Here is a 26,219-nt window from a genome sequence, read left to right as displayed (position 1 = left end):
GTCATCAATAGTAAAACTACTGATGTTTTAGATATTTCAGTAGCTGAAAACTGCTTTTACTACTGATGACAGTCACTGTATATGAGACCGAAATATCTGGTATTTTTGGTGAATTTTCAATACACTGTCTATTAAAAAGGATTTTATCCCTATTTTGAACTTTTATTTTAAAGTTTGACTCTTTGCCCCAATGTATCAAGAACAACTCCTGAAACACAAGGGGCGTTTAATTAGAATAGGAAGTTGTTGTTTTTTTTTAGTGCTATAAACTTTACCTTGAAGAGCAAGATATTGAGAAGAGGGGCAACCCTTTCATGCACGGAATAAATTTATGTCAAATTTTGCATGCCAGAAAAGTTATTTTAAATTATACCGCTTCAGGGTTGCAAAAGCAGCCAAATGAAATAAGAATAATGAATTCGTTTGAGGTGTGTGCACAGATTTCGCTAGGATTGAATATTACTTGTAGACATTCTTGATATGCATACAAGTCGCGATTATATTTTAGTGCGCGTGGCAATAAGCCTCATGACACACAAAAATTATAATACTCAATTAGAAACTAGTAAATTTAAACAGTGACATCCCTACCCCTGGTGAGATTCTCTTCTTTAAAATACAAAAATTATTACTTTTATGTAGAAAAATACATTAAAAATTTAAAGTTTTTAAAAGTAAAACTTAAAAAAACAAAAAAAAAGAAATAAAGTAAAAAAAAGTACCACTATTTGACAATAGGCCCTTGTGCTTAACTTTAAGCTCTTACGCACATTTCTTTGCTCTTCTTTTCAACTATTAGTTTTGACGAAAAAGCTGGGTTTTAGAATTGTGGTTATTAGGAAATTATGCAGGCCCTTATTTTTAATTGACATTGTTCTGGTTATTCATCTACAAACTGCCAGTCTGAAAGTGACTAACAAGAGTCATTCGCGTCTCACCAATAAAAGTGCCATTGAATTCAATGAAGCATACATTCACTTAACAAGTTAAGGTTATTTACTGCATAAGCTCTTTTGATCGCGACGGGGTAAGACAACAAGGCTGATTTTCGTTTTTAATCCTTTATGAACAGCACACACCTAATCAAGAAGAATTTTAATCTTCGTTTTACTCCAAATCACTTCCCATCAGATGATCTAACTATGAACAGTGCTAAGTGCTGATAATTTGGCAAAGATGTTAAGTGCTGAATAACGCTCAAAATAATGGCAATTAACAATAGTACTTTAGGAAGCTACGAGAACATCACATAAACATTGAACCCCACCCTCAGTGTAACTGACAAACTGACTAAATACATTTCGATAGCAAAAAAACTATTTTTGATTAGTTAAGATTCGATAGCAAAAAACTTCGATAGAAAAAAAGCGAAAAAACCTGAAGTCTAGAAAACGGATGTGGCCAAGGAGACTATGGCCTCCACCTTCCTAAAAACTTGGTGTTTAATTGCAAATTTATCATAGAATTAGATCCACACAACTCAAATACTGAATAACAATAGGTAAAAACAGTACTATTTAATTTTGATCTGCCCAAGAGAAGCAAATTTCTCTGCTATAAAATTGCAAATTCCTCATTTTAAAATGTATGTTAGCTATTAGTTACTGTGGCTATTCAAGACTTTTTATCCGACATAGAAGTAAAACAGCGATTTAGGTGTAATTCGAAAAAATTAATTGGAAAAAAAGAGAGAAAAGTGAAAGCAAGCAATATAATCAACCTCAAGAAATTATTCTCATTTTCTTTATTATCTGGTGCCATTTCTGGAGTTGTTTGACTGGGAAGAATAGCAAGAGTACCATAATAATATCCATAGTGGGAAGTTCTAAACCTTATGCTTAGAGCCATCCTCTCATAGACTACCCCACTGAGCCCCCTTAATTTTTTTCATTAGTCTTCTTTTGACAAACAGAACAAGCAAGAAAGTGGAACATCATAGAGAGTTCACATAATTATCACATAAACATTGAACCTCACCCTCAGTGTAACTGACAAACTGACTAAATAGATTTCGATAGCAAAAAAACTAATTTTGATTAGTTAAGATTCAATAGTCAAAAAACCTTGATAGAAAAAAAGCAAAAAAAAACCTGAAGTCTAGAACACGGATGTGGGAAAGGAGACTATGGCCTCCACCTTCCTAAAAACTTGGTGTTTAATTGCAAAAACGGCCCTCTACCTTCCAAATAACTTACTGTTTAATTGCAACATTATCATAGAATTAGATCCACACAACTCAAATACTGAATAACAATAGGTAAAAACAGTACTATTTAATTTTGATCTGCCCAAGATAAGCAAATTTCTCTGCTATAAAATTACAAATTCCTCATTTTAAAATGTATGTTATTATAGTTATTGTGGCTATTCGTGACTTTTTATCCGACATAAAAGTAAAGAGCGATTTAGGTGCAATTCGACAAAAGAAATTGGAAAGAGAGAAAAGTGAAAGCAAGCAATATAATCCACGTCAAGAATATAATCCCCGTGACTTTCTTCAACACCCCCCCCCCCCAGTCTACCCAGTACACATCGAAGCTGGCTCCTGAGAATACCAATGACAGCCCATTTATTAGTGCAGGTGATAAGACAGAGAGTGCGTTTTCATAGTTGCAGGAAAGACTATTTTACCCTAGTGGCCTGTCTTCCGGCAGCAAATTCTTTAGAGTCTTCAATAAAATAGTGCAAGCTCTTTTATACAAGAGTCAAGTATCAATTGAACTAGCCTGTCAGTCACAACTGCTAACGAGCCCTTCGTCTAAGCTGTTGTTTTTTTATGCATTAAGGTTGAAAAGAAAACCGTTTCACTGCAAGCAGACATTGGAATATCATGGAGAGCTGGTTAGGGGGTCTTCTGAAAACTAATTTTTGCTAATAATGTATTTTTATAAACTTGAATTGAGAACGTCAACATAAAGAGCCATAAGACTGGGAAGAATGGCAAGAGTACCATAATAATATCCATGTGGGAAGTTCTAAGCCTTATACTTAGAGCCACCCTCTTAAAGACTACCCCTCTGAGCCCCCTTAATATTTTTCATTAGTCGTTTTTGACAAAGAGAACTAGGAAGAAAGTGGCACATCATAGAGAGTTGTTCAAGGTCTCATCTAAATCTAATTTTTGATAGATACTTGCATTTTTTAATTCAACTTGATAACACCCTTCCTTAACAGTCCTCCTTCTTATATGAATAAAAGGCTACTGCGACAGCGTAGAGATTTTTAATGGCTCCCTTTAAAGCCCTAGACCATGTCTACGTCCTCTTTATTCGTCCTGGTAACTCCAGCATAGTCATATGGTACCAAAAATCATATCTTTAGTGCAACTTCTTCACCAGAACCATGAAAACGGTGCCATAATCAGCACCGATGAATACATGGTCAAAAACCAATAGCCAGACGTTCTTAATCACCCTTTTTGGTGCCTTCCCTCTCATTTCCTTCAAAAATATAGCAAAGAGCAACAAAGCCCAAAGTAACAAAAAATTTAAAAAGACATTTTGAAAAAAAAAGTTCAGCAAAAGAAAATGCATTTTAAAGCTGATTCAGAAATTGTAACTATTACTTCAACTAACCTTAATAGAAAAAAAGGAGTTTTCTGCGTATTTCAAAAATTGGGTAAATTTTTTCAGGCTCCTTCCCTTTGATGGATAACATCAAACTTGGTAAATTTTATATATTTTGAATTAGCATCAAAATTCAATTTTTCTTGTGGGTCCATTGTTATCAAGACAGTTTCTTAAGATGTTCGATTACTATTGAGCCATATCGCTTCTTGCTTACAGTTCGTTACCAAAAACTGTTTGATTGCCTTGAAACAAGAATCTTTATATAAAGTTTATTGGATAAATTTTGGAAACCTAAAAACAACCCAAAATTAATTAAGAATAAAACAACTTTTCCTTATGGAAGTGTAGAGCCAAGAGGAAACTCGAAATGAATAAATATTATTGGTTGGCAGTCTATGCAAAATCTACAATATGGGTAGTAGTAAACTAACTTGCGATATTCATCTAAATTTGTCGAATTCAAAAATCTAGCTCTTTATTGTTTTGAGCAAATTTACTAAAATTATATACTAAAAACTGTTTAATAAAATTTTGAATTTCATGGCCAGTGAAAGACAATTGAGAGCCTTATAAATTAGTTCTTTATTTTCTACAAGACACTTGAGGACTTTTCTGCTTCTAATTATGTTTTGTTGCATCAATGTGTTTCTTTTTTTTATGGCTTTTACAAAAAAAAAGTAAACTGTGAATTATCTATGAATACATTATTTTTCAGTTTCTTAACCCTGTAGATATAGATTACAAGTCATACCATAATACAATGCTGCCATTTGTCCCATAATTTACTTCAATGGTGCTTTTGCTTGCGCCATACCTGGGGCTCCTGCCTGTTGTAAATGAAGCCGTAAAGCACCCCTTCCAGTCCTTGGCTCTGCTGTTAGTAGTCCTGCTCCCAAAGGTATTCCAGCTGGAGCTGGTTTTTGAGGGTGAGCTCTTTCTTGAGTTCTTCTCATTTCTTCCATCTGCAATAAGAACAAACTTAAATATCAATGAAAAAACTTGGGATTTAGAAAGCATTCTGATAATCCAGTCGTTCTATTGATAAGTTCCCATTACACAGCAGTAAAAAACTACCTCCGATTTCGACAAAGTAAAAGATTTTTTAATTAAATCTCACAATGAATGCATTTTAAAAGCTTCAATTTTTGAAGGCCTTGGGGTCATGTTGCTTCAAAAAGACCTCAACAAACATTTTTCGTTTACTATATACAAAACTAATTGAAGCTATTCAAAAATGATTACATAATTAAAAGTAGCTGTTTAAGAATCCTGCCCTCCTCTCCAACAAAATTATGTTAAAGCCAACTACATGTTAGAAGAATATCTTAAGATAATCATATGTCAGCCGAAAATGATTTGCCCAAGTAATTTCTAGGGAAGTAATCGATATTCCAGCATGAAACACTATTATGCTGTAACAAATAACAGCCATATTAGGTATTATGATTGGTTATTTACAAACCCTTCATAGAAAAAAAGGGACACAGAGCATAAACAAAACAAAAAAAATACAAAGAAGAATCATAATACACAAGAACAAAAAACTATAAAATACAACAAGTACTTCAGTAGCCAGAAGAACTGATTTACTGAACATCCATCCCTTCCCCCTCTAAACAGACAATGAGCTCTGATAAACTTGAATTTACACAATACTTGAATTTGTCTTATGAATATAAAGTGAAACTTAAAGATAGATGGGACAAAAAAATGAGCTCCACAGTATTTTGAGCAACTTTGCTAAATCTTGATCAATTTGATAACCCAGGAATTACAGTATGGTCTAAATTCCCAGTCAGTTCACTAGAATTGTGTTTCCAAAACTTAGAGCAAAAAAGAGTCAAACCAAAACAAAAGAAAATCCTTATTTTCAAGGTAAAAATAGGTATGGGCCTAAATCTATCTTCCATATAATTATTTAAACTTTATAAATGGGGAAGAGTAGAAACAAGAACTCAAAAACATTTACCCAAGCCATACTTTAGGCTCTGAAAGTTCTGTTCTTCTAATACTACCTTAGTGCTTTTTAAGAAAAATAAAAAAATTTCATCATCTTTATTTAACCTCATCCACTACACAAACCAGGTAAGCTTATTTGCTAAGACAGCAATGCAAATTTATAAGCAATAAGAATTTAACCCCATTTGATAGAAATTTCCCACTCCTGGTACATTTACCAATTTTCAGACTGCTTCACTAATTATTAGGAATAATTTTAATTTTTTTTTTCACATGTAAGAGATAATTTTACAGAACTATAAAACTTTATAAATTTGGACTGAGCATAAGTATGAGACTGCTGAGGACAAAATACTTTTCTTTTGCTTCATTTGGGCAGAAAATCTACGTGTATTTTGGAAGGTTTTTCTTCCATAACACAATGATTACTATAGGTCATCAAAGTTTAGTGCCCTCTGGAGGGAGGACTGAAGGCAGATGCTTCAAAATATCTCAAAAGTTCTGAATACACACCTGAACATTTAAATAGCTAAACTACTGTCCAAGATAGCAAAACGCACTAAAACTAGAATTTCACCAAATTAAAAAAGTCGTGTACATAACCAAATGCTTTTTATGCCCCTCAATGGAGGAGATTTGTGATAGTATTGATTAGTGTTGTAGCTGGTAAAATTGGTCACGGTAAAACTAGATATTTTACGTATTTGACCGTAATTTTACGAAACCCCATAAAATCAGTATTTTCCTTATTTTACAAAATTTACCTATTTTATTGGTATTTTTTTACCGGCATCTTACATATTAATATACCGACATATTTTATGGCGGCTTGAAATTTTCACAGTACAAAAGTACAAGGAGGCTGGCAGAAACAGGTTTGGATATGAGTTTGTTTTGTGTAAAGCTGTATTACCTGGTTTAAACGCCGTCTGTCTGACTATAGTCTCTTGTTTTCAGAACAATTAAAAGCATTATAATACAAGTAATCATAATTTCAAATCGGTGAAATATTAGCAGAAATAAAATTATATTAGTTATGTGAGCTGTTAAAGACAAAAAGGGCTACAAGCAGGATTGACGTATGAAAAACAAGAAAAAATAATAAAACTTTAAATGAGGTTAATGTCAGCCAACGGAGAGAAAAGAAATAAAATGCCATCCCAGCCATCTTCCTCCCAGCCATCAACAGTGCTAAAAAAAAAACTGACCTTCTTAAGTAACTCTTAACAGAGCAGAAGAAATACTGAAGCAAACTAACCCATAATAAATGAAACACTATTCACCAATTAGATTGGCCAAAAATTCTCTGCTTAGTGATTGACTTAGCTTGTCTACAGACCTTACTTTCATTAAAAGTGTGGTCAGATGATCTTAATTTAAACTGAAGAAAAGTACTATTTGAATCCTTTAATTTTTAGTTATTCTGAACTGGGTTTATAGGAATGTCTCTAGTATCTCGATTTGAAGCAAGGTCTCTACTTATGAATTTTTTTTTATTTCAATTGCCTTCTTAAAAGAATTTGGGAAGCCATTTGCTTCAGATATGGGAAGCCTCAGATTTGCTTTAGTTGCCTCATCAAAAAAACCTAAAAAACCAGGATTTTCAACAATGTCGAGGGCCAAAGCAGAGTCAAAATCCTCATTTTATTTTTAAATTCATATCTCGAAGATATCTTGTGTTCATGCTACTATTTTCCCAGGAGGCCAGCAATTATCCCACCCCCAAGAAAATATCCCCTGCAGACATTTCCCCCTCCACCATGGAAAATCCTCCTATTTTCTCCGTGGATAATTCTGGATCTTCATTAGAAGGGATATTGAAATTTCTACTCTCCTTTATAAGTCAGGGGCAATCGTATACCATTGCCCATAGTAAAGACCCATTAGGGTAAATGTATTAATATCTGTTTATTTATTTTTTCCCAGAGGCATTTCATGTGGAAGAGGTGGTTGATTAAACTTGGGAGATGGCTCAATCAATTGGAAATCAAAAGTTCAAGTGCCCTTTTCAAAGACTTGGCATTGTTTTCAACCCATTTCTCCTGAATGAGTTGTTACTGACTACAGTGTCTTTAAGAAATTCTTATTCTACTTTAACAGCCCTTGTTTCAGCAGTTGTTTTGAAAGACTCTTCAGATAAATATATAATTAGTTCTACAGGAGAGACAAAAGGGCAGAGGTAGAAACTGATACATAATCCTTAGGGTCGTGTGCAAAATTTTTGTTTGGAGGGCTTCACAACAGGAACAGTCAACTGAATCTAAGTCTGAAGGAAAAGAACTAGATGTGGCAGTAAATCCTGTCACAAACAGTTTTAATGACTGTGAAAGTGACTGAATGTTTTGCTATTATAATCGATTGCTTAGTCAAAAAAAGTCATCAAATTCTTACAAACCACTTTTTTTTACTTGTATTCAGTGCTTTTAAAATAAATGAAAAATAACAAGGACATAATATGAAAAATGTGACCAAATGTGGCTATTTAAATATGCAAGGCTTTTAGGGTAACATTTCTCTAGTTTAAATGTAGAAAAAAATTGCTAATATGATTTTATTCCCAAATAACGGTTTAGTTTTTTTGACAAAATAATTGTATGACATCAGGCAATGTCCAAGTACTAAGGTATCATCCTAGGCACAAGATTACCAAAGAGATAAACAAGACCATTAATTAAATTATTCAAATTCCAGGTGAAGGGGTATTACCTTTTGAGTGAGGGAAAATCAGAATAATTAAAAATTTTCATTAAAAGCTGAAAGTGATGCTTAAAAAGAAATGCTCAACAAGTCTTTTGGCTACCAGACAACTATAAAACACCAATTTTACCCTATATCTCCAAGGGAGTACCTCATTTTACCTTATTTTACAAATTTTACTGACAAAGTTTTTATTTTACAGTTATTGTACAACCTTGACATTTTGTTTACTTATTCATGTTTCATATGATGTTTTAGTCAGCCCGACTAAGGAGAGTTTTAAAGCGGCTCTAAATCCTAGATTATCCTTGTCATCAGCACTTTAAACCCTCGAAAGAATCAAGTCTGTTCATGAAATGGTGGCGACAGTCTGATATTCCTTGGATTTCAGAAACAAACATGGCCACAATAAGCCTCAATGCCAGATGATTATACATCAGCCTTAGACGAACAGCTACTCTATCTTCTCAAAATAGGTTGAATAGATAAACACACAAAGTTTACTTATGTCAATAGAGCAATCATCCTCCTTGAAACCATCTCAATCTGATAGAAACTTTTAAGAAGAATTCAAAAATCTAAACTTTCATCTGTCTGTTCGTGAAATTTTGGTGAAAGTCTGATATTCCTTGGATTGCAGAGACAGACCTGGCCACAATTATCTTCAAAGCCAGATGATTACACATCAGAGTTAAAAGAACAGCATTACAGCCAACTAAGTTAATGAATAGTGAATCAAAAATAAGTAAATAAATGAATAATCAATCTACAAGATGTATTTCAAAATGGACATATGAACAAGCAAATACAGCTTATACGGTAGGCACTGTTGCAAAGATGCCGCAATAATTGACTTCAGGGGTGAGTGCCTTTGTTTAAATACCATGAACAGAGGTACTTGGGAAATTCTATCCGTTGTAAAATTATGCCCATAAGAAATCTGTACAAATTAACTTTTGATAAGCTAGACAGCAGACTTTTTTCAAGCTGCCTAAAAATCAAGTCAACAAATCACTAGACAAAACACTAAGTCAACAAATCACGAGACAAAACACTATCAGCTAAATTTTAACTTTTTCACGTAATTTAGCTATATAAGAAAAAAAGCGTTTGTAAAAGAAAAAAGAGTATTTATATTTAATTTAACTTGATTTTTTCCCATTGATAAAGGCTCCCACACACTGAGTCAAAATATTCGGATTTTACTATTTAAAGTTTGCAATATTTCTTGAGATTCTAGTTGTTAATCTAGCATACAACATAACCTTTCCCCCCCCCCTACTAGGGCAATATATAAGGCTAGGGAATATAAAATCTGAGGAAATATGGAAGGACCCAAAAGAATTTAAATAATAGAAACTTCCTGCAAATTATTAAGTAAGAAGTTTGTTATTATAACATTGTCTTGTGGGGTTTTGCATCAAGCCTATGGCCAAAATAGGCTCTACCAGAGGGGAGGGGTAAAATTGTATTCCTTGAGAAGGTTATACTTGAAAACTTTTGAGGCGGAGATAAATGGTACTGCTCTTTTATTATTATAGCGTTTCCTTCTCAGGAGTCATCTACAGAGGATAACCCAGATTCCAAGCATGCTATTTGTTCAAGTTACTAACATCAGGAAAACATTTAAGGGAAGAAACTTGAAAAAAGACACCCTATAGAAACTTGACTTTCTTCATCAAAACCGCTCTAGATAACTTTTAAACAAAGGAGACAAAGGAGCAACTTGTTATGGCTCCTTTAACAAAAAAAAATGAAAAAAGAAATTACTTAGAGTTTCAAATTCTGAAAATGATCAACTACTGTAACACAACTATGACAATTTAGCCAATTTATACCATTCCTGCTTCATTTTACACCCCCCCCCCCCTGTTGCATAAACATACACTTCCCTTTGTATATTCCTCTCAAATACATAAGTATTATAAATAGAATAATGACGAAGAGCTAATACTGCTCAAGCATTGTAAAAATATAATAAGAATATGTAAAGTGATATGAATATTTATGCATCAGTACGAGAGACAGAACCATTCCAAGAGGGAGGGAGGAACATCCGGATTATTTACCCCCGTCACCATTGCTGCGGAGGGGGGCAGGCTTGTTGCTCACTTTCATCACATTTTTCACATTAATTCAGCTTTTTTTGCTTGTGTTTCAGTTGGGAGGGATTGCTGCTGACTTAAATGAATAACAGGATTCAGCATTGAAATACATCAGAAGAAACACAGCCCTTTACTAGAACTCTAAACATATACCACCTCAAAACTAATTGTACCTTTCTGATATACAGTTAAAACAAGTACTCATTTCTAAGAAAAGTTGTCTTGACCTCAAAGTTTACTGTCTACTCATTAAATGTTCAGAATACAAAACTGAAAGAATACAGACTACAGAATACAAATTCCTTGGTTATTTTCACAAGATACCAGATGCTTTAACAGATTTATTCTCAATATAAAAAGCTTGTGTTACTAAAAAAGGGGAGTTAAAATTACCTTTGTTTTAATTCAAAAGATAGTAAGCACTATTTGACAGATTTCTTTATAAAATTAAAAAGTTTCACATTCCTAAAAAGTCTTAATTGGTGGAAGTGGGTAGGCAATTAATTATGGTAGAATTCTAGTTTAGCAGCTTTTTGCTAACGTTTTTTTAATCATAAGGAAGTCAAGTTTTTTTTCTGAATTTTGCATTATATTACATATACTTCCGTAAAGCTGCTATTCTGCAACATTACCAAAGAATGTGCCCTAATATTACACACAACACCCTTTGTTTCCTTTACATGTACTAAACCATGGTAAACCGTGTACTAAACCGTTTTTCTGAATTTGCATTACATTATATCTACTTCTGGAAAGCTGCTAATCTGCAGCATTACCAAAGAAAGAGCCTTAATGGTACACACTACACCTTTTTCAAACAGTTCGTGGTAACAAACTGTAAGTAAGGAGCGACCCGGGTCAGTTGTAACCGAAATTCTAGAACACGGTTTTTTCATACCAATAGATACATCAACAGAATCAAATTTCAATGCTGATTTCAAATATATTACTTTAATCAAGTTTAGTGCTACCCATCACGCGCCTGAGAAAATTTGGCAGATTTTCAAAAGTAGGGATAAAGACCCCCTAAAAAATATAGAACTTTAATGAAAGTCGCACCATCATATTCAGCGTATCAGAGAACTCTACTATAGAAGTTTCAAGCTCCTATCTACAAAAATGTGGAATTTTGCATTTTTTGCCAGAAGAAAGATCACGGATGCGCGTTTATTTGTTTTTTTTCCCCCGGGGTGATCGTATCGACCCAGTGGTCCTATAGCATTATGGAAGGGCTCATTTGAACGGAAATTAAAAGTTCTAGTGCCCTTTTTAAGTGACCAAAAAAATGGAGGGCAACTAGGCCCCCTCCCATGCTCATTTTTTTTCCAAAATCATCTTATCAAAATTTTGAGATAGCCATTTTGTTCAGCATGGTCGAAAATATGATAAATATGTCTTTTAGGATGACTTAATCCCCCGAAGTTCCCGGGGGAGGGCTAAAAGTTATGAACTTTACCCAATGTTAACATATAGTATTGGTTATTGGGAAGTATACAGACGTTTTCAGGAGGGTTTATTTCTGGTAGTGAGGGGGGGGGGGTGGGTCGGGGGTTATGTTGGAGGATCTGTCCATGAAGGAAGTTTTCATGGGGGAAGGGAAATTGCCATGAAGGGGGCGCCGGACATACGCGCATTATTTATTGGTTATTGGGAAGTATACAGACATTTTCAGGAAGGATTTTTTTTTCTGGAGGATGGGGCTGGAGGAGGGGTTACTCGGGAGAATCTTTCCGTAGAGGTAGTTTCTTTGGCGTAGGGGACATTTCTATGAAGGGGGCGCCGGATTTCCAAGCATTATTTAAAAAATGATCAGAAATTAAATTTTAAAAAAAACAAGTTTTTTTCAACTGAAAACAAGAAGCAACATTAGAACTTAAAACGAACAGAAATTATAACGTATATGAGGGGGATCTCCCCCAAGTCAATACCTCGCTCTTTACGCTACATTTTTTTTAGTACTTTCAAAAGAGCTATGTATTCTAACTAAACAGCCTTTGTGATTCAGGGGTTTGTGAATTAAATTTGTTTTTAACTTTTAACGTAAAGAGCGAGGTATTGACTAAGGAGAGAGTCCCCTCATATACGTAATAACATATACGTAATAAAAAGAACAATAAAAAAACAAGCGATACGGCTCAATAGTGATCGAAACTTTTAAAAACGGAATTTTGATGTCAATAAATGTATCAAAGGAATGGGTTTATAGTGCTGATTCTAAATATATAAATTTTATTAAGTTTAGTATTACTCATCAAAGGCTACGAGCCTGAGAAAATTTACCCGATTTTTTAAAGAGGGGGGAAACATCCCCTACAAGTGAAAGAATTTTAATGAAAATCACACCGTCAGATTCAGGGTATCAGAAAACCCTATTACATAGGTTTCAAGCTCATATCTGCGAAAATCTGCAACTTTGTATTTTTTGCTAGAAGAAAAATATACGAACATAGAAGTTAGTTACGTAAGTTAATTTGTAAATTACCTCATAACCAAATTTAGAGACATCCATTTAGCAAAAGAAAAGTAAAAATTTTTATGCAAATTTTGTTTACTTATTCAATGACGGTGAGCCAAAATAAAAGTTGCATTAACTAAAAAACAATCAGAAATTAAATAAAAAAAACAAGTTTTTTAAACTTAAAGTAAGGAGCGATATTAAAACTTAAAACGAACAAAAATTATTCCGTATATGAAAGGGGCTGTCCCCTCCTCAACGCCTCGCTCTTTACGCTAAAGTTTGACTTTGTCTCATAACTTTATTTTTTAAAACAATAAAAAACTTTAGCGTAAAGAGTGAAGCGTTGAGGAGGGGAGAGCCCTTTTCATATACGGAATAATTTCTGTTCGTTTTAAGTTTTAATGTCGCTCCTTACTTTCAGTTTAGAAAACTTGTTTTTTTTATTTAATATATTTATTAGGAGTAACATGTTTCCTTTACATGTACTAAACCATGGCAAATCTACCATAAAATAACATTGTGTCTATCCTAGAGGAGTGGTAGCTCACTCACGTGTGGCTGCCTCAATTTTAGGAGTGACAAAAAAGGTCAGGCTATACTGTACCCTGGGCCTACACCAGTGGTTCTCAACCAACTTTGGGCTGTGCCCCACCAAGCCATTTTTTTTATTATGATGTCCCCTTTGTGATTTTTAAATTTTGTTATTCAAAATTTTACATGTTTTGCATGAAGGAAGCTTAAAAGGCAATTACTTGATATCATTTTTGGGGTAATCCTCTTGGCACATTTTACACTGATAAAAATGTTGTCTGGACACCTTTTATGCAACATAGAATATCATTGCAATACTATTATCTCTCTTTTTTTCTTCCTAAAATGCATTTGATTGTGACATCATTCGCATGAAAAATATTTTTTTAAATTAAGACTGTAAAGTATAGTAAGTCAAAGGGTGCATGTCCTACCCAAGACCCACCAAAATATTGCCAAACCCCACTGATGAGGTTTCTGTCCCATGCTTGGAGTCACAGGAATAGACCAAAATTAGAAAACAACCTTGCCTGTCCAGGGAAAAATAAAACAGACACTGAGTTGGCTAGCCCTTGTACACTAGCTACAATTCATAAAATATTATAGAGTAGGCTGAGGGTATATAAATGAGTAAACTTCAAAGACAATATAGGTAAAACTGAACCTTGTTACCCTTGATGAACTCATTTATCTGAATTTCTCCAAAATCCCATGTATAAATGATTTAAGAATTTATTCAGTTTTAGGGATGAGTTAAATTATTGTTTATGATTGTATTAAGGAAGTTTTCAGACTTTGTGGCATCAGTTTTTTAATAAAAGTCAAGGTATCACTACAGGTTCAGTATAGATCTTGCTGTAGTATATTTGGAAAGAATATAAAACTGTATAAAGTGATATCTTCACTTTGATTTTAGCTAAGTATTATAAGACCTTCCAAATTTATCTTGCATAGTTTTTTGTCAACTTTACTTTACAGCAATTGCTAATCAATCAACAAGATAAAAATAGGTGCACTAAGAAAAGAGGAGGCTGGGAGGGGGGGATAATGAATCATTTTGTTTAGTTCTTATTCACAGCCACTTGAACAGAAACAACTTAATAAAAAAAAGTTATTTACAAAGTTCCAAATGGAATGAAAATCTTGCTCAGGTTCTAGGTAACCTAGATAGAGGGCTTTTTACCATTTAATAAGCCAGACTGGGCCCATTTGGTCAAATTCTAGTTTAGAGGCTTTTGGTTAACTTGGAGAATAGATAAATGAAGAAGCCAATGCTAATACAGGCTGTCCTAGCCAAGTCGTTAGTGCTCTGGACTTGAAATACTGAAGTTAGGGGTTCAAGTCCAACCCAGTTCGGTCTGGGTCAAGCCAGAGTTGAGCCAGCTCTAAATGGGTACCTGGAGAAATCTAGGGAAAAACACAGGAAGCATTGGATAATTTGCCCCCAACCACGCATTGCACTCCCGCCAAAGGCATTACATCAGGAGATCAGTACCTGCACAACACAGACCATTGGTCAGCAAGCAAGAAAGTTTATTTTTAAGTTTTAAAGTAGGCTAATACCTTTGCTCAGTTAAAATTCATAAGGTTTTAAAGACCTATAAATCTTTTTGTTCTTCTTTTACATTTAGAGATACACCCCTTATATGGGGAGAAATTCTACCAGAATGAGAAGCAGACTTAGCCCATGTCAAATTCTAATTTAAGGGCTTCTTGTTAACTTACAGAAGCCCTATCCTATCCTTTACAGGCTATCCTTTCCAGGTTGTAGCACTCCACACTTGAAATCCTCCAGTCAGAGGTTCCAGTCCAACCCAGTTCAGTCTGGGTTGAGCCAGAGACAAACCAGCTCTAAATGGGTACTTGGAAATATCTGGGAGAGGGAGAACACAGGAAGCATCAGATAATTTACTCCCAACCATGCATTGCACTCCTGGCCAAAGGCATTGAAGAAGGAGAACAGTACCTGTACAACACAGACCATTGGTCAGCATGCAAAAAAGTTTCCTTTTAAGTTCATAAGTAGGCTACTACCTTTGCTTAGTTAATATTCATAAGGTTTTAAAGACCTGTAAATCTTTTTGTTCTTCTTTCTTATTTGGAGATATACCCCTTATATGGAGAAAAATTCTACCAAAATGAGAAATAGCCTATTTGTGCATTAAATTTCCTATACTTTTCTCATTGTACAAGAATAACACTGCTGCGATTAAGGCAGGAAATGAGGTTAGCAGCTGTTTTGGTATTAATTCAGGAGTTAAGTAGGGCTGTGTTCTATCCCCCTTTATATGGATTATTTTGATGGACTTTGTCTCAAGGAGCACAGGAAAGGCAATGAGAGACCATGGAATCAAATGGGGAGGAAAAAGTCTCCAGGACTTTGCTGATGGTTTAAGCATCCTAGATGAAAGTGTGAGCAAAATGCATGAAGTTTTAGAGGTTTTGCGAGTTAAGGATGCTAGAATTGGTTTGAAAATTAATGTTAAGAAGACTAAGTCATCACGGCTAGGAAGAAGTGAAGATGAAAAGGTGACGTTTGGTAATGAAAAGATTGATCAGGGGGGCAGCTTCACTTACCTAGGTAGTATTATTAGTAAAGACGGTGGGAGCAGTGAAGATGTTAAAAATAGAATAGCCAAGGCTCAGAGTGTTTTTTCACAGTTAAAAAAAGTCTGGAAGAATAGGAAGATAAGTCTGCAAACGAATATTAGAATATTAGAAGCTACAGTGATGACAGTGGTCAAATATGGCTCTGAAGCACGGACGCTCCGAAAAGCGGATGAAGATTTGCTAGATGTTTTCCAGAGAAATTGCTTAAGTATTGTTCTGGGTACCTAGATGACTGACCGTATTTCAAACAATAGGCTATACGAAAAATGTGGTACAAAACGACTCTCTAGGGCTATAATGAAAGAAAGGTTGAGGTGGTTAGGGCATGTTGTTCAGATGAAGGATGAAAGATTGCCGAAGATTGTTCTTTTCGGCCAGCCATCTAGGGCTAAACGGAAAGCAGGTCGTCCCCGTCTGGGGTGGGAGGAAATCATAAAGAAAGATTTAAAGGAAATGGGAACTTCGTGGCCGGGTGTAAAAAGGGAGGCTTTGAATAGATTGGGGTGGAAGAGGATCGTGCATAGCTGTGTTGGCCTCAGGCGGCTTGGTGCTGTGGTGAGTTATAAGTAGTAGTAGTAGTAGTTTCTCATTCTTCAAATTGGTTAACAGTTTACCAAAACAACTGAAAAATTCCATCAACCTTCAAAGTGCCTTGTTCACTGCAGGGTATCTGGCCAGTAAGACACAGTCAAAGACCATATTGCCAAAAAATAACCTAGTCAGCCTTTCAGATTAAAATGGGAATAACCAATTTCTAGTGTTTTCGCCAAATTTCCAGTCACTTATTCTGATAGCATACCTAGTTGAACTCTACCACCCAGTTCAGCAGTTGAGTGTTCATTGCCTGTGCTTGACTTACTTCCTGATTCAGAAAATAACAGTCAGTAAGTCTTTAAGCACCCCAGAGCCTACCAATGTGAACCCTATAGTTATCTCTAACCCTCCTAGACCCTCCACACCAGCCAATCCCCAGAAACAACCTAGAACTGATGGCACCAGTTCTGCAGTGACCATAGAGTCAAACCAGCTAGTGTTAGTTATGTCACTTATGGTATTAGACTCTTCAAATTTTTCACTTGGAACTACCTTTACCAATTGAAATCAACCTTGAGAGTTCTAAAATCTCAATACAAAAATATTCTGGCATTCTAGAATCATCTGCTCATAAGCAAAGTTTGGTAGATGACACTGCCAAAAAGTCCTAGGCAGATCAGCTTATGTGTAGAAGCCACAGAACAGGGTTTATCTGTGGTCTAAATGATAATTGACATCTTAAAGTGGGCCAAGTTTCTCAGCACCAATATAAAAGCCATATAAATGGTGATAGCTTGAAAGGCCTTCCTATAGGTGAAATGAACCACAGTTCACCTGTATATAGTACATTCTATATACAGGTACAGTACATACAATTTTTGAAAATGTATGCACTCTAGTTTTTTGTCGTTTGTTGATAAAAAAAAATCCAATTACAATAAATTTGATTTTTTCCCTAAATACTCAACATTACATGCTTGTATAGCCTTGCTGAAGTTTATTCCCAAGGCACTCGCTGAGGGTAGAATTCCAGCTGTGATTTTTGTTGATGTCAGAAAAGCGTTTGACAGCATATCACACACTATACTTCTCTCCAAACTGGAACAAATAGGGATACAGAGAAACAGTTATCATTGGCTTGAAATTTATCTATTTGAAAGGTCAATCAGTATTGACCCTAAGCTTCAAGATCAATTCACTGTTGATTTTGGTGTCCCTCAAGGGTCTATCCTACAACTTTCTTTATTCATTATATTCATCAATGATCTTTTTATTGCTGTATCTGAACAAACTAAACAAAGTTGCTGTAATATTTGTGATCATAATTTTGTTCCACCTAGTGGTGCAGCTCAAGATCCAGTTCTATTTGCATTTGCAGATAATAGTACTCTTGGGTCTTCAGAAATTAAAGATTCTTCTCTTATCAAAAAAGTGTATTCTGTTCTAGGAAAAACCTTTGCTTGGTTCAATGCAAATTGCATTGTCCTAAATCTAGTCTACTTATTTTTATAGATCACATACTTCTTGTCCTTCAGCTCAAACTATTTCTACCACTCATGGTAATATAACTTGTCCCATTGATAGACATGTTCAAATCCTGGGTATTTTATTGGACAAAAATATGTCTTTCAAACATCACTGTGCTCTCTTGAAACATAAGCTCTACCGAGACCTGGGACTTCTTCGGAAGCTTCTTCATTGTGTCCTTGATTTCAATAACAAAGATCCTCTTTCACTCTCTCATTCAACCTTATATGTACTACTGTCCAACAGTGTGGCTATCGATATTCTCTGCTTTTACCCTTCATGCTTTCAAAATTTATAACAAGGCAATTAAATTAGTGTTTGAGGTGACAGACCAGCTCAGCATGAATTTATTGGATGGTGAATCCAGACATCTTTCTTTCCCCTTGTTTCATTTTCAAGTATTTTCATGGACTCCTCCCTAATTTCTACAAACAATTATTTCTTTTAAATTTTTAAGTAGTTTTGTTGTTGTTTAATTTTCTTTTTCTTGCCCTTCTGTTTGATTTTAGTGCTATTAATTAATATTATGATTGGTTCCCCTAGTGTGCAAGACATAGATTACCACACAGAAAGTTACCACTGGGTAATTTACCAGGTAATGGTAAGTTTTTGATAAACAAAAGTGTTCTCAAGTGAAACATATCTATCTGCAAGAGAGCTGCCACTTCAATAAAAATCTATAATACAAAAATTTCATTCTTTATATTCAATACATGAGTCATACCCCTTTGAGCTTATGCTGATATTGCTCTGTTGGACTACCTCTTTGTGTTTTCCTGCCTAATTAAAAAAAAAAAGCAGATATGTGATGAGTAAGTCAGTCTGAATAAATAAGAAGTTCATAGCAGAGGTCAATTTAATTTGGTGAGTTTTTGACTCGATTTTTTTGATTTGCTATCTTCAACTATAGAATAAATAATCAGCTAATAATACATCCGGCTAGAATGCGGGTAGTATGGCCTATTTATAAAAAATATTCCCGTCCAATCTCTTCTAATCTAGCATTGCAATGGTGACGCAGCAGCAACTAGTGTCCAAACATAAATGTTCCCAATCATCCCACTATATTCTTAATTATATCTGGATGAAGCATCATTATAAGGAGGTTTCTACAAAATCAAATTGAATCTTTTTTTTGGAATCTTGGTTTTCAAATTGATACTTGTGCTGGCTTTTGCCAATGTTTTGACTTTTTATGTTATTTTACAATCTTAGCCAAGTCTGCCTCAATGTCTTTAGTTGTTTTCCAAGCTCTCTATTGATCCATCACTGCATATGTTTATCAAAATCTTTTCATGATTTATTGCATACAGTAAGTATTGGGTAAAAAAACACACGTATGATTTTTGATTTGTTAAACTGCTATTGTTACCAGCTTTTATTCTACTTGGTGCAAGGTACCCTAGAAAAGTTTTTTTTTACATGAGTTTTTCTTCTATAAAGGCTATGCAATTAAGGTATCAAAAAGGAAGGTTTGGTATATAGTATTTCTATGAATGTAAAATTATTGCAGCTTTTTCTTAAAGGTAAGATTACATGATGGGTAACAATGCAGTTTCAAGGAAATTGCCTAGTTTAGCACATGAATTCAAGCCAGAAAAAAGTCTACCATTGTGCAAAATGTTGTGTTTTTGATGAGTTTACAGTAGCAGTTCATCAAATCAATGAGATTTCTAAATTTTCTTACCAATTTTGGAAGGATGATAATTCATTTAACAAAAGATCTGAAGCTGAATTTGTTGGGTCTTGAACACATAACTCTGCAGCTATATCTCCAAAAGTGACCCATTTTGCAAACCATTGTAAATTGAGACTGCAAAAGCTGTTGAACTGGCAACTTATTTTTTGCAAAAAAGTGCTTACAGGAGTAGCTGTAAAAATCTCAACAATTTGTGTTACTATAGCCTCCTACAACAGACTTTGTTCAGGTTATGGACTAGTACAGACCCACTATAGAAAACCAAAGCAAGCATGAAACAGTAAAGAAAATTCTAATGGTCCATCAGTCACTCTAATAGCAAAAAAATGAGCATTGCCATGCAGCTTCAAAAATGCCTTGAAATTGATGTGAAAGGCTGAAAGGGATGTTCATGCTGCCACCATGTCTTTCAATCAATAGTTCACTGCCATGTGATAGTGGAGATGGTCTAGTGGAAGATGGTCTGCCAGACAAAGCATTTGAAGATGCACCAGATAAGGAGGAGGAGCAGCAATTGTAGCAGCTCTAGCTTATCTCTTATAAAGAAATATCTGAAGCCTAAAGTGCCATTTTTTATAACTTTTTGCCCTGTGTAAATGAAGTAGGAAATAAAAAAATTAAATGATGCAAAAATAATATTCTTTCTTATCAATCTGTCAGAGAAGAGAGAATATTTTCTTTTAAATTCATGAGTATTTGAAACTTACCACTTATATGGTAAATTACCAAAGTTACCAGTAACTTATTTGGTAAGAGAAAGATGATCCTGTTGATTCTCAGCTACTTCCTTGCTTCTCAAAAGCCATATCTTCCTTATTGACAGATTTTTATACCATGGAGTTTGTGTAGTTTTATGCCAGAAACCCCTGATGTCACAAGGGATACATTTGGTGATTGATAACAATGTAGTTTCTGAGTTGGGAGATTCTACAAGAATGGCTAGAGGTGGTTGCTGCAACTTTCTGAAAACATTACAGTCCTTAGACAAACTATTGAATAATCTCAATTCATTCTTTTTTGTAGTCACAAATAGGTACAACCCAGTTAACAAATAGACTGCTATTATTGGAAATATGTTTGATACCAGCTTGGTTGAATTGATGATCAGAAAATCTGATCAACTTGGGACAAAAAGTTGATTGTGCAAATTTAGAGGGTTTCCAAAATTACCCACAAAGTGTAGTTCTCAACCAGAACAAAACATGGTTAGATTGTATTTCTAGCATAAATGCAGATCCTAAGCATTTCTTTCTTAGTGTACTACAACAACTTTACTTATTTTTTGAGCAGCCAGCACTGTATGATGGCATTCCAAAATTTCTTCCTTTTCACTTTTTATTATCCTATATGCACAAAACATCATGCAAATCTGTTGTCAAGAGTTTGGACAGTATTTTGGACAGATGTGCTCATGGCTGTTGTGTTAGTTCTGCCACTCTATGTAGTAAGTTAGATATCCATTGACAGGGTCCCCCTATTATTGAAACATGCAGACTATTGATTGAAGCAGCCTTGAATGTTCACTTAATTCCCATTCAAAGAAGAAGTGGCATTTGAAAGTGAATATTGGTCCAAATCTTGCACAAATTGCCAAATTCTCTCAAAACTGTTTATTTGTCAGTCGAAAAAATCTTAAAAGGGCTGGTAGCTATCAAGGTGTACATACAGTTAAACCATGTAATGGGAAAGCCGGAACATGGAAGATTAATAGCCTAAATATAATAGCTGCTACTATGCAGCAGCTATTCTCTTGTTATTTTGGGGATTAGATTAGGGCAAAACTAATATCACAGCTTCATAATGCATTTGACTGCCAGGCTACCAATTGATAGCTATCAAGATGTACATACAGTTAAACCCTTTAATGGGAAAGCTGGAACATGGAAGATTAATAGCCTAAATAATTAATAGCTGCTACTATGCAGCAGCTATTCTCTGGTTATTTTGGGGATTAGATTAGGGCAAAACTAATATCACAGCTTCATAATGCATTTGACTGCCAGGCTACCAATTGATATTTTTCTTCCAAAGAATTAAATGGTACTTTTTATAGCTGTAGTATACTATTCAATGAATATCAAGCATGCAGTTGGGTACGTATTATTTTTATAATACCAATAGCATTTGAGAGCGCAATTCCATCCATGAAGTCACAGCAGTGAGTTGAATACAGTTTACTTCAGACTTTAAAAACTATACTCCACTAGCAGTATTTAAGTAAATATGATACAGTACTTTTGATAAAATAGATAGTCCAAGTAATTTAGAGGCAAATGTTTAAATGGCTGGGACAAGGGTAAATGGTGGGAGTAAGCAACACTCTCTTATTGGACACATATTTGTTTGTTAATTTTTGGGAAGGCATGCCTGCCTAGTGTCTCAGGTATGTTGACCAAGAATTTAAAGTTGACATAAGACTGTTAGATTGCCTGTAATGAGAGGCATACAAGGCATGCTTACCTATGGTCTTAAGAAGGTTGACCAAGAATTTAGAATCTAAATAGGACCATTAATTTGCTTGCCACTGAATTAGATTACATTGTTAATTGTGATTCATAAAACTATTGATATTTCTAACTGTAAGCTATAGCATACTAAGTTACATTTGTTACTTTTCTGCAGATATTACAAAAATTACTGCAAAATTACTATTAGACCTACTTTTGATGTTACTTTTTAACTTGACAGCAGTCCAAACAGGGCACCAGAACAGCCTATAATAGAATGCCAAACATTTTATGTTCCTTTCTTTCTGAAAAGCTATATACTTTAAATGCTTTATAGGTGGCACTAAAAATTAAAAATAAAGAGTCGACTTTAATTTTAGTTTTCATGTCATTTAGTCATGAAAATTACCAGATAGACCTAGCCATCCTAGTAGCCTAGCCTGTAGATAGACCTAGACCTAGTTGTCAGAACTATCAGATAGACCTAGCCTAGTCAACTTAATGAATGGGTAAAAATCTCTTCATTTAGGCTAGTCTAGAACCTTAACAAGAATTACATTCCATTAGGAACATTAGTTAGCCCAATAAAATTAAAAAAATTGGCTTTTAGACCTAGGCTACTTTAGATATTACTTTTGAACTTCCCAGCAATCCAAACAAGGCAATAGAACAGCCTAAAGTAGAAAGCCAAATGCTTTAAGTTCCTTTCTTTCTGAAAAGCTAGATACTCTAAATAATGTATAGGTGGAACTAAAATTGGAAAATTGAGTCAACTTTCATTTTAATTTTTATGTCATTTAGTCAAATCAAGGAGGCACACTTGTGCCTCTATAAAGAGGCGACCCACCACAATGTTAAGCGATTTCAGGTCCTAGAGGTTGCAGAGAGACAGCAATAATCGCATTTTGTAGCCCAAGCTCAAACTAAGAAACTTGCAAAATTTCATCCTCCTCTGACTTTATCTTCATGGGGTAAACTGGGCCGGAAGTTTCAACCCTCCCACCACAGCCCCCCTTTAACGTTGTCTGATTGGGCTGAAATTCAGAGGTTAAGCTTTCGTAGGGCCCGGGAGCTTATCCTCGAAATTTCAGCTCAATTCGATCACTCCTTCCCTGTTTTCAAAAAACCAAATATAGCCACTTAAAATTCATTTCTCTTTTTTTTTCTTATCCATGCCTACAGGCCACAGTTGGCAACTGATCCGGGTGAATGAGGACTCATTCGAAGCAGAATTCAACCTGTTAGGGCCTTTTGATATTTTCAGACCCAAAAAATTATCCCCCAAATTTACATTTATGAAAAACCTTGTTTTCCTATAATAGCCCATGTTAATTTTTCCCACCACAACCCCCCTTTAATGTTATCTGACTGTGCTGAAATTTAGAGGATAAGCTTTTCTGGGGCCTGGGAGCTTATCCTCAAAATTTCAGCTCAATCTGATCACTCCTTCCCTGTTTTCCAAAAACCAAATATCAAGTTTTGTGGGGATTTGCTTGCGTTCAAAATAGATTCCCCTTACTAAAAAACAATTGCAATTGAGTTTCTTTTTTAAATTATTTGAAAAAAATTACGTTTTCTAAAGAGTTAAAGAGGCTGAGTTACAAGGTCGACCCTTAAAACACCCTGTGGAGAAAGAAAAGAATAATACACAATCATCTAACAGTTAGTCAAGCAATAATAAGTAATAAACTGTACAAAAATGTGCAGAAATTATTTGAAAAAAAACTATGTTTTCTAAAGAGTTAAAGAGGCTGAGTTACAAGGTTGAACCTTAAAACGTACAGGGATTAGGAGGCACAGTTGGGGGGCTGCTGCCCCCCAAACCCCCTGCTTTCATACACTTTAAATAAAAAAAAAATTTTTTAAACTGAAAGTAAGGAGCAACATTAAATCTTAAAACAAACAGAAATTATTCCGTATATGAAAGGGGCTGTGCCCTCCTCAACGTCTTGCTCTTTACGCTAAAGTTTTTATTGTTTAAAAAAAAGAGTTGTGAGAAAGTCAAACTTTAGCATAAAGAGCAAGGTGTTGAGGAGGGCACAGCCCCTTTCATATACGGAATAATTTCTGTTTGTTTTAAGATTTAATGTTGCTTCTTACTTTCAGTTTAAAAAACTTTTTTTTTATTTATTTAAAGGCTGCAAAAGCGGGGGGTTTGGGGGACGGCAGCCCCCCAACTGTGCCTCCTAATCCCTGTATGTTTTAAACCTCCCATTTACATCAGAAACAAAATTTGCCCCCACCCCCCTCCTAATGTAGAAATATATACCCTGAATTGGCATATATAGGGGGGGGGGGGGCTGAAATTCAATTCCAATAGAAATGATTATTATATTTGTAATCAGCATAAAAAAGGCATTGAGTGGTATATTCACTTTATGTATAAGTCAATAATATGATTTGGTAGATATTTCCCAATTCATTCATCTAGTTTTCAAGTTAGCAAGGAACCTCTAAAATAAAGAACGGTAAAGTTCTACCAAATCATATCATTGAGTTAGGAGAAAAGTGAATAGGCTACACCATTTGATGCCTTTTTTATGCTTATTACAAATATAATAATCATTTCTATCGGAAATGAATTTCAGCCCCCCCCTATATATGCCAATTTAGGGTTAGGTATATATAGCCTAGAGGGGGGGGGCTGAAATTCAATTCTGACAGAAATGATTATTATATTCATTATCAGCATAAAAAAGGCAGTCAATATATACCAAATCATATTATTGAGTTTCAAATAAAGTGAATACACCACTCAATGCCTTTTGGTCAATATATACCAACTCATATTATTGAGTTTGGACTAAAGTGAATACACCATTTGATGCCTTTTTTTATGCTGATTACAAATATAATAAGCATCTCTTTCGGAAATGAATTTCAGCCCCCCCCCCCTACATGTGCCAATTCAGGGTTAGGTTAGGTATAGCCTATATAGGGGGGTGGCTGAAATTCATTTCTGATAGAAATGCTTATTATATTTGTAATCAGCATAAAAAAAGGCATCAAATGGTGTATTCACTTTATTTGAAACTCAATAATATGATTTGGTATATATTGACCTGCCTTTTTTATGCTGATTACAAATATAATAAGCATTTCTATCGAAAATGAATTTCAGCCCCCCCCTGTGTAGGCTATACCCAACCTAACCAAACCCAGAATTGGCATATATAGGGGGGGGGGCTGAAATTCATTTCTGATAGAAATGCATATTAGGCCTATATTCATAATCAGCATAAAAAAAGGCATCGAATGGTGTATTCACTTTAGTCCTAACTCAATAATATGATTTGGTAGAACTTTACCTAAAGAACTACCAGCTAGGGCAAGCCTAGTCTACTTTTTAAACTGGTAAAAATCTCTTCATAGGCCTATAGGCTAGCCTAGAACCTCATCAAGAATTAAGTTCCTTTAGGAGCGTTATACTTAGCCCAATAAAATTATAAAAAAATGGTTATTAGGACTACTTTTGATGTTAGTTTATAACTTGACAGCAGTCCAGTCCAAATAAGGCAATAGAACAGCCTAGAATAGAATGCTTAACGTTTTATGTTCCTTTCTTTCTGAAAAACTAGATACTTTAAGTACTGTATAGGTAGCATTAAAAATCAGAAAAATAAGAGAACTTCCATTTTAATTTTCATGTCATTCATTGAAGTAATACTTAAAGGAGCTCCACACGGTGTGTGTTTAACTGAGCCCCTTTCATCTTATTTCATTTAGATCAACCCCTATCCAGCATTATATCAGGGCACAGCAACCCACATTTAATTCAAATCCCATTACTGCAGGGGGGGGACTTGCACCCATAGCACAATGTTTAGGTGATTTAGCTGTTTTCAAAAGTAAAAGTAATTTTTTACTTTTGCAACTTTTTTTATTGCAAGATTCACTGGCGGATCCAGGGGAGAGGTGAGGGGGGCGCCCCCCCCCCCTTCCTAACATAGTCTAAAGTAGTGTAGTTTACTTAATTAATGCAAATTCGCACTGATTAAACTTGCTCCTAACGCCAGTTTATTGGATCAACCTATTTAGCGCCAACCCCCCCCCCCTAAAACAAATCCTGGAACTGCCCTTGGC

General features: G+C 34.9%; 1 long non-coding RNA gene across 1 annotated transcript in view; it reads right to left on the bottom strand.

Moving 5' to 3' along the window:
• The window catches only part of LOC148946482 (uncharacterized), a 75,897-nt gene extending 50,209 nt beyond the window's left edge, over window positions 1-25,688 (bottom strand). The window contains exons 1-2 of the long non-coding RNA XR_016142563.1: window positions 25,607-25,688; window positions 4,321-4,531 (exon numbers count right to left, since the gene is read on the bottom strand). This is a non-coding gene — a long non-coding RNA (uncharacterized LOC148946482). The remainder of the gene's footprint in view (window positions 1-4,320; window positions 4,532-25,606) is intronic.
• Between the last annotated feature and the right edge of the window lie 531 nt (window positions 25,689-26,219).

The sequence above is a fragment of the Artemia sp. Qi Xiang Cuo genome, chromosome 12, assembly GCF_049724085.1.
Source record: "Artemia sp. Qi Xiang Cuo chromosome 12, ASM4972408v1, whole genome shotgun sequence".
Lineage (NCBI taxonomy): Eukaryota > Metazoa > Arthropoda > Branchiopoda > Anostraca > Artemiidae > Artemia > Artemia sp. Qi Xiang Cuo.
The sequence above is the reverse complement of the archived record's forward strand: the minus strand, read 5'-3'. Positions and strand labels throughout refer to the sequence as shown.